The sequence below is a fragment of the Phaseolus vulgaris genome, chromosome 5 (assembly GCF_051622355.1).
Source record: "Phaseolus vulgaris cultivar YP4 chromosome 5, ASM5162235v1, whole genome shotgun sequence".
NCBI classification, from domain to species: Eukaryota; Viridiplantae; Streptophyta; class Magnoliopsida; order Fabales; family Fabaceae; genus Phaseolus; species Phaseolus vulgaris.
The window spans coordinates 34,237,397-34,253,731 of record NC_143502.1 but is presented as its reverse complement, the minus strand read 5'-3'; the positions used below and the strand labels follow the sequence as shown (position 1 = coordinate 34,253,731).

At 29.0% G+C, this 16,335-nt stretch overlaps 1 non-coding gene across 1 annotated transcript; it reads left to right on the top strand.

Moving 5' to 3' along the window:
• The first annotated feature begins 11,637 nt into the window (after window positions 1–11,637).
• TRNAV-UAC (transfer RNA valine (anticodon UAC)) lies at window positions 11,638–11,710 on the top strand. The gene has a single exon. It is a non-coding gene; the product is annotated as a tRNA-Val (tRNA).
• The last annotated feature ends 4,625 nt before the right edge of the window (window positions 11,711–16,335 follow it).

Here is a 16,335-nt window from a genome sequence, read left to right as displayed (position 1 = left end):
AAAAATATACATGTGGGCCCGATACAGAATGAGTGGTACATAGCAGAAGTGTCAAACAAAAGTAAGGAATGCATTAACAAATTCACACATTCACCACCTAAGTAACACTAACATATTTTTTCCAAACATTTAGGATAAAACTATGCTATTTTAAAAATATGTCAAATTAGTTAAATAAAAATAAACATATATATTTAGTATAGTCTCAAAATTTTGTTATTTTAAAATTAACGAAAAAGAATAAATAAGAATTTAAAAGTAATAAATAACTTTATTCCAATTTATTTTTTTATTAATTTTATACGCATACAAATATTATGAATTATAATAGTAGTTATTTTGATTGAAAATTATAAATACTCATATTATTATAATTGAGTTTGAATGATAACAATACAACAATAAATAAATTTTGGAAAAATAGATAAGATTTATAATTTTGAAACTATTATTATAATTGAATGATAAAATATATAATTTAATCAAATAAAATATACGTAAAGATACTTGTATTATATGAAAATTTTGTCATAGAGTTGGTCACTAACTAACTATCTCAAGAGGAAAAAGTATGAGAAAATGTTTACTCTGAGGTCAGACTTGCGTTGAAGTTGTGTTAGCAAAAAATTCAATGATTTATGAAAGCTAATAAGATAACGTTAGTCTGAAGCTAATAGAGTGAGTTCAGTCCTCACTGGGGGACAGCTAATAGTGTGGGTCAAAATCTCGCTAAATTGTATGTTTAAACAATTTATGTGTTTAGGTAGGGTGTAGTCGACACTACATAAATGGGTAAAAATGATATAGTAGACTAAGTCCTCGCTAAGTTGAAATAAAAGAATGATAAAGTGAGCTAAATCTTCTCTAAGTTTAACGTTTTTTCAAATATTATTATGAAATAATGACTCTAATCAAAGGCAAACACAATTGAAATAAGATAAGAATGAAACCCCGTGTTTATGTAATTTGAAATCTTGGGTCACCATTTTTTTTCTTGAAAAATATCTACAAATAACCTATATTAAGTCCACGACAATAGCAACCATGAGAAATCAACTTCATGTGGTTAGATTTTAGTTGCATGCAAGTTACTATAAGTAATCCACACCCAAAATCCAAACTTATAGCCATAAAAATTAAACACAAACTCAATAATGAAATCACCAAAACCAAGAACAAACTCATCCTTTAACAAAAAACAAAAGCCTAAACAAGAATACAAATTCGAAGCACTAGCTACTCCAACTCCTACCCAAACCTCCACACCAGCTCAGCCAATAAGGAGTCTTGCGAGATTGCAACAAGAACCTCCACACCATCTTATTGTGGCCAACAACACACCAAGGAATGAGGGGAAGAAGAAGATGCACAAACTAGGGATTTGGGAGAGTTAAGAAAGTAGGAAAAAATGGCTCGCATGGAGAATGAGACACGTTTTGGCTTTATAAGCCTTACCTAGCGTCAGCTAAGCCCTAACAACCTCACTTAACACCATGCGGAGACAAAACTCTCACATCCTCACCTAACACTTGTTGCGATCGAGTCCTAGCATCATCCACCTAATACCTTTCGACAGTCAAGTCCTAACATATTTGACCTACCTTCTTCTTATGTCAATTAGATTCTATTACTTTATTTCCATTTTCATTTGCCTAAACTATGCATGACCCACACAAAACTTGATTGTATTGCAATAGAGTATGTCTAACATCATCCATGATTAAGTCAACTTTATACTTTGATCTCTACTTTTTTTTTAGTGTTGACAATTACAAATAGAAGCATAAATATGTTTTGCGTCATTCTATTTGTTTTTCTTATATGTAAACAACATAATTTGGTTCCTTTGTTGCATTTAACATTCCCTTTATTTTTTCTTCACATTTTCTGAATTGCTTACTTTTTTATTCTATTTGTTGCTAATAAAATAAAAATAATCATTTAAAGGATTTCACATGTTTAATTATAAAAGTTAAACGAGTATAAGCAAAATAGTAGACGATAAAAGATAAACATTAAATTTGAATTTACCTAATTAAGAAATGTACATTATTTATAGTTTTTGCAGAAGAAAAAGAAAAAGAAAATATAGAAGGTAAAGAGAGATTCTTACTGATATGGTCTCTTTTCATATTCTTTTAAGATATAAAAAAGTTGATAAATGTTTTCGTATTCTTCTTTTTTATCTAAAAAAAATATATTCTCTTATTTTTTTTTTTCAAATTCTACTTCTAAGTTTAAAATAATAATTTAACTGCTAAAAAGTAATAGTGAAAAATATCATATTTTAATATTACGAAGAATAAAATTAAAAAGAAACTGTAAAAAAGATGTATCCTCCTCATATATTATTTTAAACTATTATCACGGGACCTGTTGAATGAATTGAAATATAAAAGACGATGACATCACATGTAGAAATAAATTAGGAAAAGTCAATAAAAAAAATTAAGCTATGGGATTTTCTTCTGTTATTTTTGGAAAAGAAAATAATGGTCCCGTCTTTTTAAAAAAAATCCTAGATATTTATGGTATGACAGATGTTAGATAGAATTGGTTTGAATTTTGAGATAACATGATTTGTGGAGTCTATTATGCAGTCAATTCATGTCTCCCACCCCACAAAATTGCAAGATAGATTGTATTATTATAATTATTGTCCTACTTTTTGTTGTTATAAATAGGTTATTATATGTAAAGTTCTAAAATAAAATTACATGTTAATTAAAATTTGTATTTATTTATATATTATAAAATATTTTAATTTTTAATTTTTATTAAAATAAAATTTAAATAATTTTGATAACATATTAAAAAATAAATTTTAAATTTAACTTAATTAATTTAATAAAATTTATATTTATTTATATATTATAAAATGTCTTTATAAATATATATTTTGTTTCTTTCACCACTAGTCTTTAGCGGTTTATTAGAACTAGGTATGAAATATATGTGAGGCTATTAAGAAACATGATCCATGAAAACAACTACAGTAATTTGTTAAACATGTTTGGAACACTGATGTCTGATTAGGTTTTTGAGAGCAAATTGAGTTTCATTGAATTCAATTTTACTGATTCGTAAAGGTAAAGCAATGATGGAAGAGGGAGTTTAGTTAGTTACTTAGCATCAATATCATAATTATTGTGTTTCCTGTATTGGGATGGTTAAACTAATTACTATTAGACCTCACTAATTATTGATGAAAGACACTTTGCAGAAAATCCATGGATAACTTATTAGCTTCATGAATTATAGCTGGCCAAGGTCAGCAAAATTGGAAATATGGAAAAAACGAATAAAAAAAGGCATTACAAATAATGTAGCAATAACAATCACGAACCACGCTGATTTTGTTAACTTATTATAACTGATTTTTAAAATATGAAAATATATAAATATTTGGATTTTTTTGAATTAAAATTAATCTATAACTGTTCTCGGAGTTGAGGCGAGAGAACTATTGCATACTCAGTAGATACTCCCTTCTAAGAGGGATGTTCCACTTCCATTTCGTTGCTCTACCTCTCGTCTTTATGGTCTTCGATCTCGGATGATACATGCAAAAAACACTCCGACTTTCAAGTAGTGAGTACGGTGTTCGGCATTTGGTGTTATGGCGTACCTGAGTTTGAAATTTGTGTCTATTTATATAATTGTGGTGGATTTTTTTATTGGAACAAATTAGAGAACTTGGACTATGTTTAAAAACATATTACCTATAGCTCTTAACTACTAATTAGCTTCACCAACTCTGTTAAACGTAGTTAGATTTACGGTATCAGTCAATCTTAATTATGTTTCAGTCGTGCAGATCTTATCGGTACACTAACTATATAGAAATGGATGGAATTTCTTTCAGTAATCTTCTCTACAAATCTCTATCGTATCTTTATAGTTAGATTGTTGATTATTGATAGAAACGGTTATGTCTGTTTTGAATCCTTAATTATCGGAAGCATAAAGTTTGAGTGGGATTAGGATTACCAAATCCCATATAGGAATACAAAGATTTTAGAACCAAACGTAGAAACTCCAACATCAAATCAACCAAAGATATTGATTCCAATGCTTTTAAAAAGAGGATTCACGTGAAGTGGGATTTAATTCGTGTAAAGCTTTCTTTGGCTGTTGTAAAGACTAAAGAATTTTATATATTGTTAATTAATTATCAAGATTTATTTCCAAAGTAAAAAATGTTGACAAATATAAAGCAAATAAGTTCCAATTAGGTAGAAAATATCATAAGACAAATGATTACGAAATTGTAATGCATTGCTTACATTAAATACACTTCACTTCAGTTGTAAAATCTATTAATTCTCAGAAGAAGAAAAAAATCAATCAAAATAAGAGTGTCCATGAATCACGTTCTCTCTCAGACTTTTCTTTTATCTACGAAATGATTATCTTAATACAAATATAAAAAGGTGGTTGAGGCCACGTTCAATAAATTAAGTATGATTAATTAGTGGTAGTTAAGAAGATTTCCATATGAATACTGGGAAATGAGCACATGGCTCACTTATACATTATAATCAATTAAGTATATAGGGTTTGAAGAAAGACTTTTTAGATAAACTTTTTTAAATATAAGGAAAGAGAAAAGGAATATGGAGAATGAAAGTAACATGGGTATTATATAACATTGAAAAACTTGTAACATATTGAAATTGGTGGTTTGAGGAAAAGCAAATGGAAAATGAAAGGAGAAGAGGTATGAGGCATGTTAGTGTTGGATCTTTATCTATCTGAATGCACAAAATCCTCCAAATTTTGATAGCGTAGGACAGTGTGGAAGATGTTCCAACAGACTTTACGGTTTCTCCAAACTTCAGACCACATGGTAAGATGCTGGCTGGTGATTCTGCCCATCGAGTTGGTCGTCACCAAAGTGCCACCTACAAATTCTGAAATCATATATATAATTTATTCTTCCTATTTTCTGAGAACAAAAACTAACACATTTCGTGTTTGTATTTCACAAATGTAAGAAGTGGACTTTAAATTTAAAAAATTCTCTCACCTTTGTACTTTTCTCCTATAATTCCATATCAATTGTGAAAAAATAGGTTTATTTTTTTATTTATTTTTTAAATAATTTTAAATAAAGTATAATTTCATATTTTAAATAATATATCTCCATTCAAGCTGCATATTTCATTTCATGTCGTAACACTTTCATTCTTTCTCCGTTGCAGTAGCAGTAGTGTACCGGTCGGTACCAGACGAGCTAGTTTCGGTCCTGGTGACCGATCGACCGAGTCAAAAAACACCTCAAGTTACGCAATAAATAAGAGTAACGACAGTTACAATAGCACTTAACAAGTCACATTCATATCCCGAAATATGCGGGAAATATCTCCAAAAAATTAACTGAAAGATGTTACAAATATTCTCTAAATATTCCAATATACTTGTTCTGATCTCAAGTCGAGAGATAGCATCGCTAGGGTCAATCACCGCATCCGAGATATTGTTCGCTTTGGAGGTCGGTGTCCCGTCACGATTTTGTCCTTAAAAGGCGCCTCGATGGGTTAGAACATTGGTGCTGTCTGTAGGAACGAAAATGTTCCTTAGCCCTTCAACTAAGGGAATCCATTCCCCTTAGACCTCGACTGGGGAGTTTGTTCCGGTACCGCCAATATAGTCTCACATTGCTCAGGAGTCGAGGTCAAAGGCAATTTAAATACTCCCTCCTCCCTTAACTTGCCGAGGCGTCTTTAAAGGACAAAATCGTGATGGAGCATTGACCTCCAAAGCGGACAATACCTTGGATGCGGTGATTGACCCTAGCGATGCTATATCTCGAACTTAAGGTCGGAACAAGTAACATTGAGATAACAGTTCCATCATTATGATAGATTCTAAATGATTCTGATTTGTATTAAGAAGTGAATTTTAACCTAATTCAACTTTATAAAACCGACTTATAAGATGTAAAAAAAAAATCAAATTAAAATATAATAACATGTAGTTTGTAATAGTGTAAACAAATCTCATGTGAAAATCAATTTTATATAAATTACCTTTTATGTATTTGGAATGATAATTTTTTTTTAATATTTTTTTATCAGTAATAAATATCAGTTTTCAATATCTCCTACTAGTTCTGACATGTTTCTAGAGGCTCATAATATATGGCAGCGACTTATTCTTAAGAGACATTATATTTTCTCTTATTTTATTAACCGTATAGTTGTGCATTACAAACTTATGATATGATAGCAATACCAACACCCATGGGTCATCTAGTTGGATTTATTTATAAGTGGAAGTGTTTCTGCTATATTAGCAAATGTGTTTTGTTTTTTTAAGTTGAAAAGTTCCTGCTATATTAAAAACCAAATGAATTATTTATTGCCATTTGTTAAAATTAATATTGCTTTTATTACAACCCACTCCATTTCTTTGTAGAATCATATACTTTTGAATCCATCACTTGTTTTTTTTGTTTTTTTCTATATTTAAGATGTATGGAAGAGTTTCTAATTTTTTTTTGAAAAATATATATAGACAAAAGAAATTAACTTTTTTATAAGTTAAAAATAATTTTTGCATAATAAAATTAATTGATACAAAAATTTAATTTAATTTTAAATTTGTCTATAAAAAAGTTTTACACAATAATTTGTATAAGTCATGATATATAATTTTTTTACACATTATAAGTTAATAGTTTTATTATACATTTTACGTCACGATTGAATTATATATAAAAAAGAGAAGAAAAGGAGACTTTGTTAAATTTTGGTTAAAATTTCATACTTTAGTTGATGAAATTATTTATTTATTATATTTAGGATTGTAATTGTTTTGTATTGAATTTATGAGTAAAACCTTGTTTTTCATTTGAGATTTAATAGTATTAATTATTTTATAAAATATTATATTTTCGGATTGTTCAATTTAAAATTTTTATTATTGCTTATTTAATTAAAATATATTTCAATTATTATGAAATTTTGGTATATGTTAATATTTTTTTTTCAAGTGTATTCTTTATTGTAGTGGATTTAATCTAACTAATTTTATGTTGAGTACTTGGATATTAATGTGAATGTTGTCATAATATTATGAAAATAATTAATGATTTTTTTTAATGAGATAAGACAACATCTTTCAAATAAAGTTTAGATATATATTTATTGTATAAATTATTTTTGATGTAGGTTGAGAGAGTTTTACCAAACACATATTCTAATGTGCATAAGTTTCACATGGTTGACATATATTTTAAAAGTCGTGAATTTGAAGACAAAATATGTTAAAGTCATAAAATTTTATTTAAATTACTAATTTTTTCAAGGATATTCTATGAAATGATAACATCTTAAAAAATTGTATGTATCATAAAAAAAAAAACATGTTTACCATAATGATTTCATAATATATAGAAAATAGTTTGAAATTTATTACAAATGTCTACAATATTTGATATTACACAACAAATACCCAATTTGAATAGTAGTAAAAAAAAATGAAATGAATGGTCTATTTGCAAATGTTTTATTGTACCTTCCAATAATTTTAAGATTTAGACAATTATTTGCTAGTAAATATGATGCAAAATACTTCATATGACATGCAAATGGAAGAGAAAGTGATGGAGATTTTCATCATCCTACTAATTATCTTTAGTGGAAGAAAATTGATAATCTTTTTTTCAAATTTTGAGAGTGGGGCAAAACTCCACTTGGAAATGAAACAAATATTAATTTTTGTGACTTAGACATTAACAATTCATGGTCAATTGATGATGCACAATCTTACATATTAGTTGTGCATAAAGGGAAAATACATCACATTATCTTTAATGATTTAAGGTTTGGGAAATTATGAAAATGATACATATTCGATAAATGACTTAAGAATTTTTCTGGGAGTGATTAACATATATTTATTCACACTCAATAGCTTTAATAATGGATTATTGGACTATAATAATAAATAAATCCATTGTTTTAATTCGGATTCATATAATTGGGTTTATTTGGGCCTTAACTATTATTATTGTTAATTTTGTGTTTTTAGAGTAAATTATCCGGAGGAAGCATCTTTGTGAATGGGCCAAATATGCAAAAATTCAAGTTGCTTCTTGAACCAAAACAGAAAACAAATTCTAAGGAAAAGAAAAAGAAAATAAATCTACAATATCTCAGAAACAGAATTGGAAACAAATCTTCTGCAAAATACAAGAATTCTGGAAAGTTAAAACTTGGAAATTGTTAAGAAAATATAAATATTTTCCCAAGATCTTTGGAGCAGAAAAGCCTATAAAAGGACACAAACATCAATGAGAAAATGGGAGCTTCATAGGGTTTTCTTAGTTACTTTTCCTATTTGTAATTCTTTTGTTTTGTCTCCGCATGGAAGACTAAACCTTTTTGGTTGATTCCTTTGTAATTTCTCATTGAGTTATGAGGTTTTGGTCAATAAAAATTTTGATTTTTAATTCTCTATGGCAGTTGTTTTCATAGTCTAATCTCCTGGAAAACTAGTTTTTGTGAGAGGTTATACTTGAACGCACGATTGAGAGTCTTCTTTATCTTAAACTTTGGTTTCATAGTTAGCTTGCATTGTTCTAATTAATTTCTAGGGGCGCATGATTCAAGGGAGAGGAGATAAGCATTCCCATAGAGTATATGCATGGAACAAAGTGGGTATTGATTAAACCAGAAGACGCATGCTTTACTTGTGAGTTTCAATTGAATCAGGTCGGTGCATGTTCAATATATTTGAGCTCTGTTGGAGGATTGAGAAAAGATTAATCTTTAGAGAACCTAGGAAGAATTCAATGGTGGAAGAACTTGGGGATTGATACAAACCAAGCCAACTAGGAGATGATGACCAAGGATGCAAATTACCATTCACACAATGAGAAGTCATCTCCACTTTCAAGTGAAGACTTCACCAGAGGGAGAAATGGACAAAGACCAGAGCATCTAATGTTCTTTCTACTAGTCTTCTTAAGAATAAAACAAGTTGTAAATAAATTGGACTCACTTGAGGGGTCCAAATAGCAAGATAAGCAAAGAATATGTGCTTTTAGCATAAATAGGAGTGCTCATTGCAAAATGGGCTTGATTCAAGCCCACTTTTTCAAGACAAGGCATCTATGTTTAGGAAGTTAACCTAGTTTCTAGAAGAATGAGCCTTAGGTGTGGTTTTGACTTAAGTCAATGACCTAGGCCGTCCCTTTTAGTCCTTCTCATCTTACCCTTGCTCTTCTTGTTTTCCAAGCCACCCATTCCTATAAATAGGGTGTCATATTCCTTGTATTTCTCATGTTGAATTTGAATAGAAAAATTACTCTGCACAAATTGTGTGAGGTGTTTTTTAGGCTTGTTTCCTCTTAGCATTAGGTCTCATCTTGAGTGATTGGAGATCTCTCAAGTGGCGGTCATCAACACTTATCTTGGAGGAAAACCACACTCCAAGTGGCGTGTCCAACTCTCTTCCACCACATAAGCATTTTCCTTCCTTGATCTCTTTCATTTTTCCATTACTCCATTTATCTTTGTGTTCTCTTGTTCTTATTTTCCTGCGTTGTCAATTCGGTTTCCATCTTGCTTTTATGTTTCCTTCCATGTTCATTTAATTTTCGCCCTTCATCATCAATCACCATATACTTGTATTTTTCCTTTGCCCTTTAAAAGCGAACTTTCACACTTATTTAACCACTTGGTTAAGTTCGTGTTCAATGAAGATATTCTTTGGGTTCTCACCATATAATTGATAAAAATCTCAATCCTAAGTAAAGTGTCATATGTAAAATGGATAAATTTAAAATTAACTCACATCAGGGATCAACTGCTTTTTATTTTCTGTTTTAATCTCTTTTATATTTTCTACACAACTATCTTTACCCCTTTTTATTATTATTGTTATTGCTAAATTTTATTGCTTGCAGATAGATTCTAAACACTGATTTATTGATTTTACTATTGGATTCATTGGGAGACGACTTGGAGTTATTTGACCACAATTATACTATCATCTCTCTAATGTTAGACAAGTCTACGCTAAAATCATATTAATTTGACAGCAAAACGACAACTATCAGGGAGGAATGAGTCAAAGTATTTTATAGACATCAAGATGACACTTTCAAGTTACATGCAATATTATTCTATATGAGAACTTGAGTGAGTATAATATTTAGAGTTAATATAATGTACATTTAATTTGTGAAGAATATATAACATCATCATGTATATCTAATTTGTGAAGAAGATACAAATAACTTTAATTTATTTATATTCCCAATATGATCTTAAGGAATTTAATGTATATGTATTTTAAACAACTAATTCACATATGTAATACTTGATTTTAGTATAATAGACAACTTGAAGAAGACAACTTGATTTTAGTACATATTAATATCATGTAGATTTAACTTGGTTGTAATTCACACATGTCTCGTAGTAGTAGGAAATATAAGAGATCTTTAAAATTAGATAATGTAATTTTTATTATTACTTTTAACAACCCACATGTGTAATCTTTAAAATTATATCCATCAATAAATTTATGTTGCAAGTATTTAAAGAAAATGAATCATTCCCATGAAAACAAGAGAAGATGTTAGACTTAGATGAACAACAAAAGTTAGAAATTTATAAACCATGAAAAATTCTATGTTTGGATACAAATTTGGTTTCTACTATAATTTGAATAACATAGTATGCTTTTATGTATACATGTGTTATTTATGTATTTTTTAAATATAATTGTCCGCATCAAACTAGTTTTAATTTTGTAAGATGAAACCAACATATTAGAAGGACACAATTTATATAAGTTATGATTATACTCAATATTAAAAATATTAATTCTGTCATTAATAATCAACATAGACCTCGTATTATATACATTAAAAGTAGTAGTGATTCAGGTTTCAGATTGTAGGTTGGTTAATTTTAATGAGTATGAATTGTTCTAATTTTAAATGTTAATTAAGAATGTAGGATTTGAACTTTTTACATAAAATATTAACCGATATAGAAATTTTTTATTTTCAATGTCTCATCTTTCAATATTGGTTTTGAAATTTATATTGATTACTTTCCAAAATTGACATTAAATAATTTTATTATTTTATCCATTTTTCATTTTTTATTTTTTTCCTTCCTCCAAAAATGTATGTATGATACTAAACTCAAAATCTCTTTATCAAATACATATATTAATCTATTTTTCTTCTTTTAGATCAAGGGTATTCTATTTGAAGATTTTTAGTACAATTTGTGGTCGATCTCTTAATGTTACATAAGATTTAAAAATATTATCTATTACTTTCTAATAAAAATATATATCAGGATTCTTAATTCACTTTATTTTCTTCATATTTTTATTTGATATTTAATTAAGAACTTGTTCTTAAGAATTATCGTTCAAAAAAATTAGTTGTACCCATTACATCAATTTCATTCTTAAATAAATGAGAAAAATAACAGCTAGTTATACTTGCATTTAAGAATTGGCGATGATTAAAATTATTTATGAAGAAGTTTTTGGGATCCAATTTCATCCAACCATGTATGAATATTTGGGCCGCAGGTTTGATAGGCCTGCTTTTAGTAATAAATTATAGAGTATACTACGTACAATTAATGTATGTTTCGTTGAGTTGCTGTGGTGTAGTGGTTATCACGTTAGTCTTACACACTAAAGGTCCCCAGTTCGATCCTGGGCAGCAACAAAGTGTTATGTCTTTTTTTTATGGCATCACTTTTGTTATAATAAAAAGAAAATAAATAACTTTATAAAATTAATTATATTAATAAGAATGAAATTAATAAAAAATGTATATTAAAAACATGTGTTTCCACTACTTTTTTTATAATGACTAGGCGAGTTGTGTATCCGTATTTTTTATTTTTATCATTACAACACATGTGACATCATTAAGCAATAAACCAAATATTTATCCTCAATTGTTCAGTCAACATTAATCATTAAAATATAATGAAATATGTTTGTCTTTTCTTTGTCTTACACTTACAGAGATACTTAGTCAAACCGTTCATATTCTTTATCATTACCGTCAACCACTTTCCCTCTATATCCTCCATCACCACCACCCTCTTATTCTTAACCTTTCCAATCAAATCCCAAAACGTTAGCTTTTCGCTTGTTTGTTCTTCCCTCTTCCCATCAATTTTTTCACTCCTTTCGCTCATACACTAACACATTTCCCCTTTTCTCCCTAAGCCCTCTCTTTCTCATAGACTAACCCCTCTCACTCCCACCGACGCACTTTTATCTGGTACGTTTTTTTCCCTTTCAATTTTTTATACAGTGAACAAAGTCCTACTATTCTTTTATTTTGTTTTCTTTAATAGTTATGTTATAATTTTGATTAAATTGTTGTCTTCGTGTATTTTATGACGTTATTTGTGTCAGCACAATAATAACAATATTGTTACCATACAATGCCGAAGATATGCATAAATGAATACAAAATAAAAGTAAATTAAGATGTTGAACGATATGCCTATGACAGTTTCTCATTTGTTCTTATATGTGGCATCTATTTAACAATAACGTGGTTTTCCTTTTTTGAAACATCTTATAACTTTTTTAACTTTGTGTAACTCTTTCTAACTCCTCATTTCTTAGAATACAAAACATTTGGACGTGTTCCATAACTTTCCAAGAGTCTTTTCACGTTCTCCCTTGCAATGTGTCTTGAGCAACTTACCCCTTTCACCTCGATACTTATAGGTACGTCCAATACTCCTTTCGTTCAAACTAATTTTTTTTTCCTTCGAGTGGATGCATTGGTGAGGTTGTGTGCTCTGTGTATTTTTGTTCATCACGAGATTCATCTAGGAGTCTTCTAGAAAACTATTTGTTGTTTAATCGCAGTTCAATATTTTTTTCCATGGATTACGCTGCTTCGATCCTTGGGCAAGAAAGGATCTTTTGAGGGAAATCTCAATGTATACATTCAGTAAAAGGCTTAATTAAGAAACTGAGGGAATCACAAGCTCTCAATAAAATTGATGAAAAACAAGTAAGGGTTCAAGTTTGCGAGCTGGATGAACCCTTGTGTAAAGATGAAACTATGGATACTGAGAGTCTGTTTTGCTTTGTTTATGATACTGTTTTTGTCAAATTAGGGTTGCGATTGTCACTAGATTTATTTGAAAAATAAATATTGACTGCTTTGAATGTTGCTCTAACCCAATTACATCCTAATAGTTGGGTCTTCGTTTGCGCCTTTAGTATTCTCTGTACCCATTTCAACATTATTCCAATGTCGAATGTGTTTTTTTATTTCTTCGAGTTTAAAGGTTTGTCTTGCTAGTTATGAACGTCCTTGAGTAGTGTTAGTGGAAGGGGCTTGCTTATCCTTTTCTAGTCATCGTACAAAATTTTTAAGGTTCGTTTAGTCAAGGTCCTATCTTTACCCAAGGAGTCCAATATTTTGAAAGGATTTCCCTTGTATTGGACCCCGAACTCCTATACTCAAGTCACTCGTTAGTTGGAGGACTTGGATGTCAAAGAGTGGGAAATTTGTGAGAAGTTGAAGAGGATGGGCACAATTTTTGACACCTTTACACTTATAAAGTGCGAGTATTGAGCTATGGATTTAGAGGTGTACATTGGTATAAATCCCCTTCACAATGACCATCATTCCCAAAGAGAAGGGTAGAAAGAAATAAAATACGAAAAATATGAAGAAATGGAAGAGCTATAAGAAATTATGTAAATTAATTTCTATAAAGTGACTCACATGACTTAGAGTTTGAGTTTTGGGCCCGAATATGATTTAATAATAATAATAAAATAAAGGGGTCGTTGGTTAATGTGAGAAATATATATATGATGATACCTAATGAAAATCAACATCTGATGGAGATTGGAAACTAAAAGCAATAGGGTTTTGTCTCTGCAAATAAACGTTGTCTCACTATTAGCCATCAAGAAAGTGTGTGACAATATAGTAATTGCCAAGAGATAGATTGGGACAAAGGAGATAAAGTAACTGCTCAAGTAGGATCACTCATGAATCAAAATAAGTGTATATTCCTTCTTGATTGTATGAATATGTGTGAGAATCATGATGTGATAAGATCTATATGTGAACATGAATGTATGCGTTCATAATCATGTTTTAATTTACATGTGGTATCACAACCTTTTTGCTCATTTTTGTGATTCTCCATTAATGTTTTTCCATAATTTTAAGAACCTTAATTTTTTTCCCAATTTAATTAATCCCAATTGAAGAACCCTAATTTTAAAGTGACACGCATGAGTTAGAGTTTGGACTTTGAGCCCAAATATGATTTAATAATAATAATAGAATAAATGGTATGTTGGTTAACGTGAGACATATTTATCTGATGATACCTAATGAAGATTGGGAACTAAAAACAATATGTTCTATCAATTAATTTCCTTCACATTAAGATTCAAGTTGATTTAATTTACATTAAATTAAAATATAATGTTATAATATAATTGTATGTGTGAATTCCTCCACTTATGTCATTAATTTGTGCACCTTACGTCATACTTTCATTTATAATTTTATTAAAATTGAATTAAAGATTTTAATAAAATTTTATTATTTATGTTATAATGTAATTTAATTTGCATTAAATTAAAATTTAATTAAAAGTATAATAAAATTTTATTATGTTGTAATGTAATTTAATTTGTATTAAATTAAAATTTTAATAAAATTTTATTATGTTACAATGTAATTTAATTTACATTACATTAAAATTTAATTAAAATTTTAATGAAATTTTATTATATTGTAATGTAATTTAATTTTTATTAAATTAAAATTTTATTATGTTATAATGTAATTTAATTTACATTAAATTAAAATTTAATTAAAATTTAATTAAATACAAATTAAATTACATTACAAAATAATAAAATTTCATTAAAACTTTAATTAAACTTTAATTTAATGTAAATTAAATTATATTAAAACATAATAAAATTTCATAAAAACTTTAATTAAATTTTATTTTAATACAAATTAAATTTCATTACAACATAATAAAATTTCATTAAAATTTTAATTAAACTTTAATTGAATATAAATTAAATTACATTATAACATAATAAATTTTTATTAACACTTTAATTAAACTTTAATTTACTACAAATTAAAATACATTACAACATATTAAAATTTTAATTAAACATTAATTTAATACAAATTAAATTACATTATAACATAATAAAACTTTAATTAAATTTTAATTTAATACAAATTAAATTACATTAGAACATAATAAAATTTCATTAAACACTTTAATTAAACTTTAATAAAATTATTATTGAAATTGATGGCGTAAGGTGCTCAAATTAACGACAATAAAGTGCAGAATTCACACATGCAATTATATTTTAATTTAATGTAAATTAAATCAACTTAAATTTTAATATGTAGGAAATTAATTCACACATAGTTTATTTTTCCCATTTTCTAAAATCCTAAAACATGAATTACAGCCACCACCATCACCTTGCACCATGCGGCAGCTGCCAGCCACATACCATTGCGCACTGCCGGGCAATCCACTGCACGAACCACTATGCCGCTAAAGGGTCCAAGAACCTCCGTGTCGCAGCCACGAACCACCGCACGCGAAGACTAACTATGCGAACACTCGCGCAAACCATCACACTGCACCAACACTGTGTTGCGCGAACCATTGCATGAAGAAGACTCACCGCACCACGCGAAGAGAACCTACTGCGACTGCACGAACCACCACGCCACACCAGCCACCGTGCTGTGCGAACCACCGCGCTCCTTGACGTCGACCAGGTTGCGGTAACCTACGTCGTCGGCTACAGATATGGGTGGTCACAAAGATGCGCGGGCTGACAGCGGTCTTCACGCCGTTAATGGCGTTTGGTTTAGGACAAATAGGATTCTATTATTGAAGAATAGAAACATTAATCTCACTACAAAAACCAGTGTAAAAAGTGGCGGTTTTATTATGGCGGTTATTAATAACTGTCACAATTTTCAGTATAATATGTCATTTGACTAACCGCCACAATTATCTTTGTATAATACGTCATTTCAGTATAATATGTCATTTTTAACTGTCGCAATTATCCTTCCAAAAAAAAAAGTTCCCCAGTTTTTTCTCTCCATACACCACTTCTCATTATTCTTTTTTTAAAAAAAACTTGCTTTCACTTAAAAATTGAATTTTTTTTTTGAAAACTTACTTTTCCTTTAAAATAATTTTTTTTAAAATTTGGTTTGAGTTTGGAAACCAAACCCTAACACCTCTTCCCTCTCTGCTCCACACCCCTAACGTCTCTTCCCTCTCTCTGCTC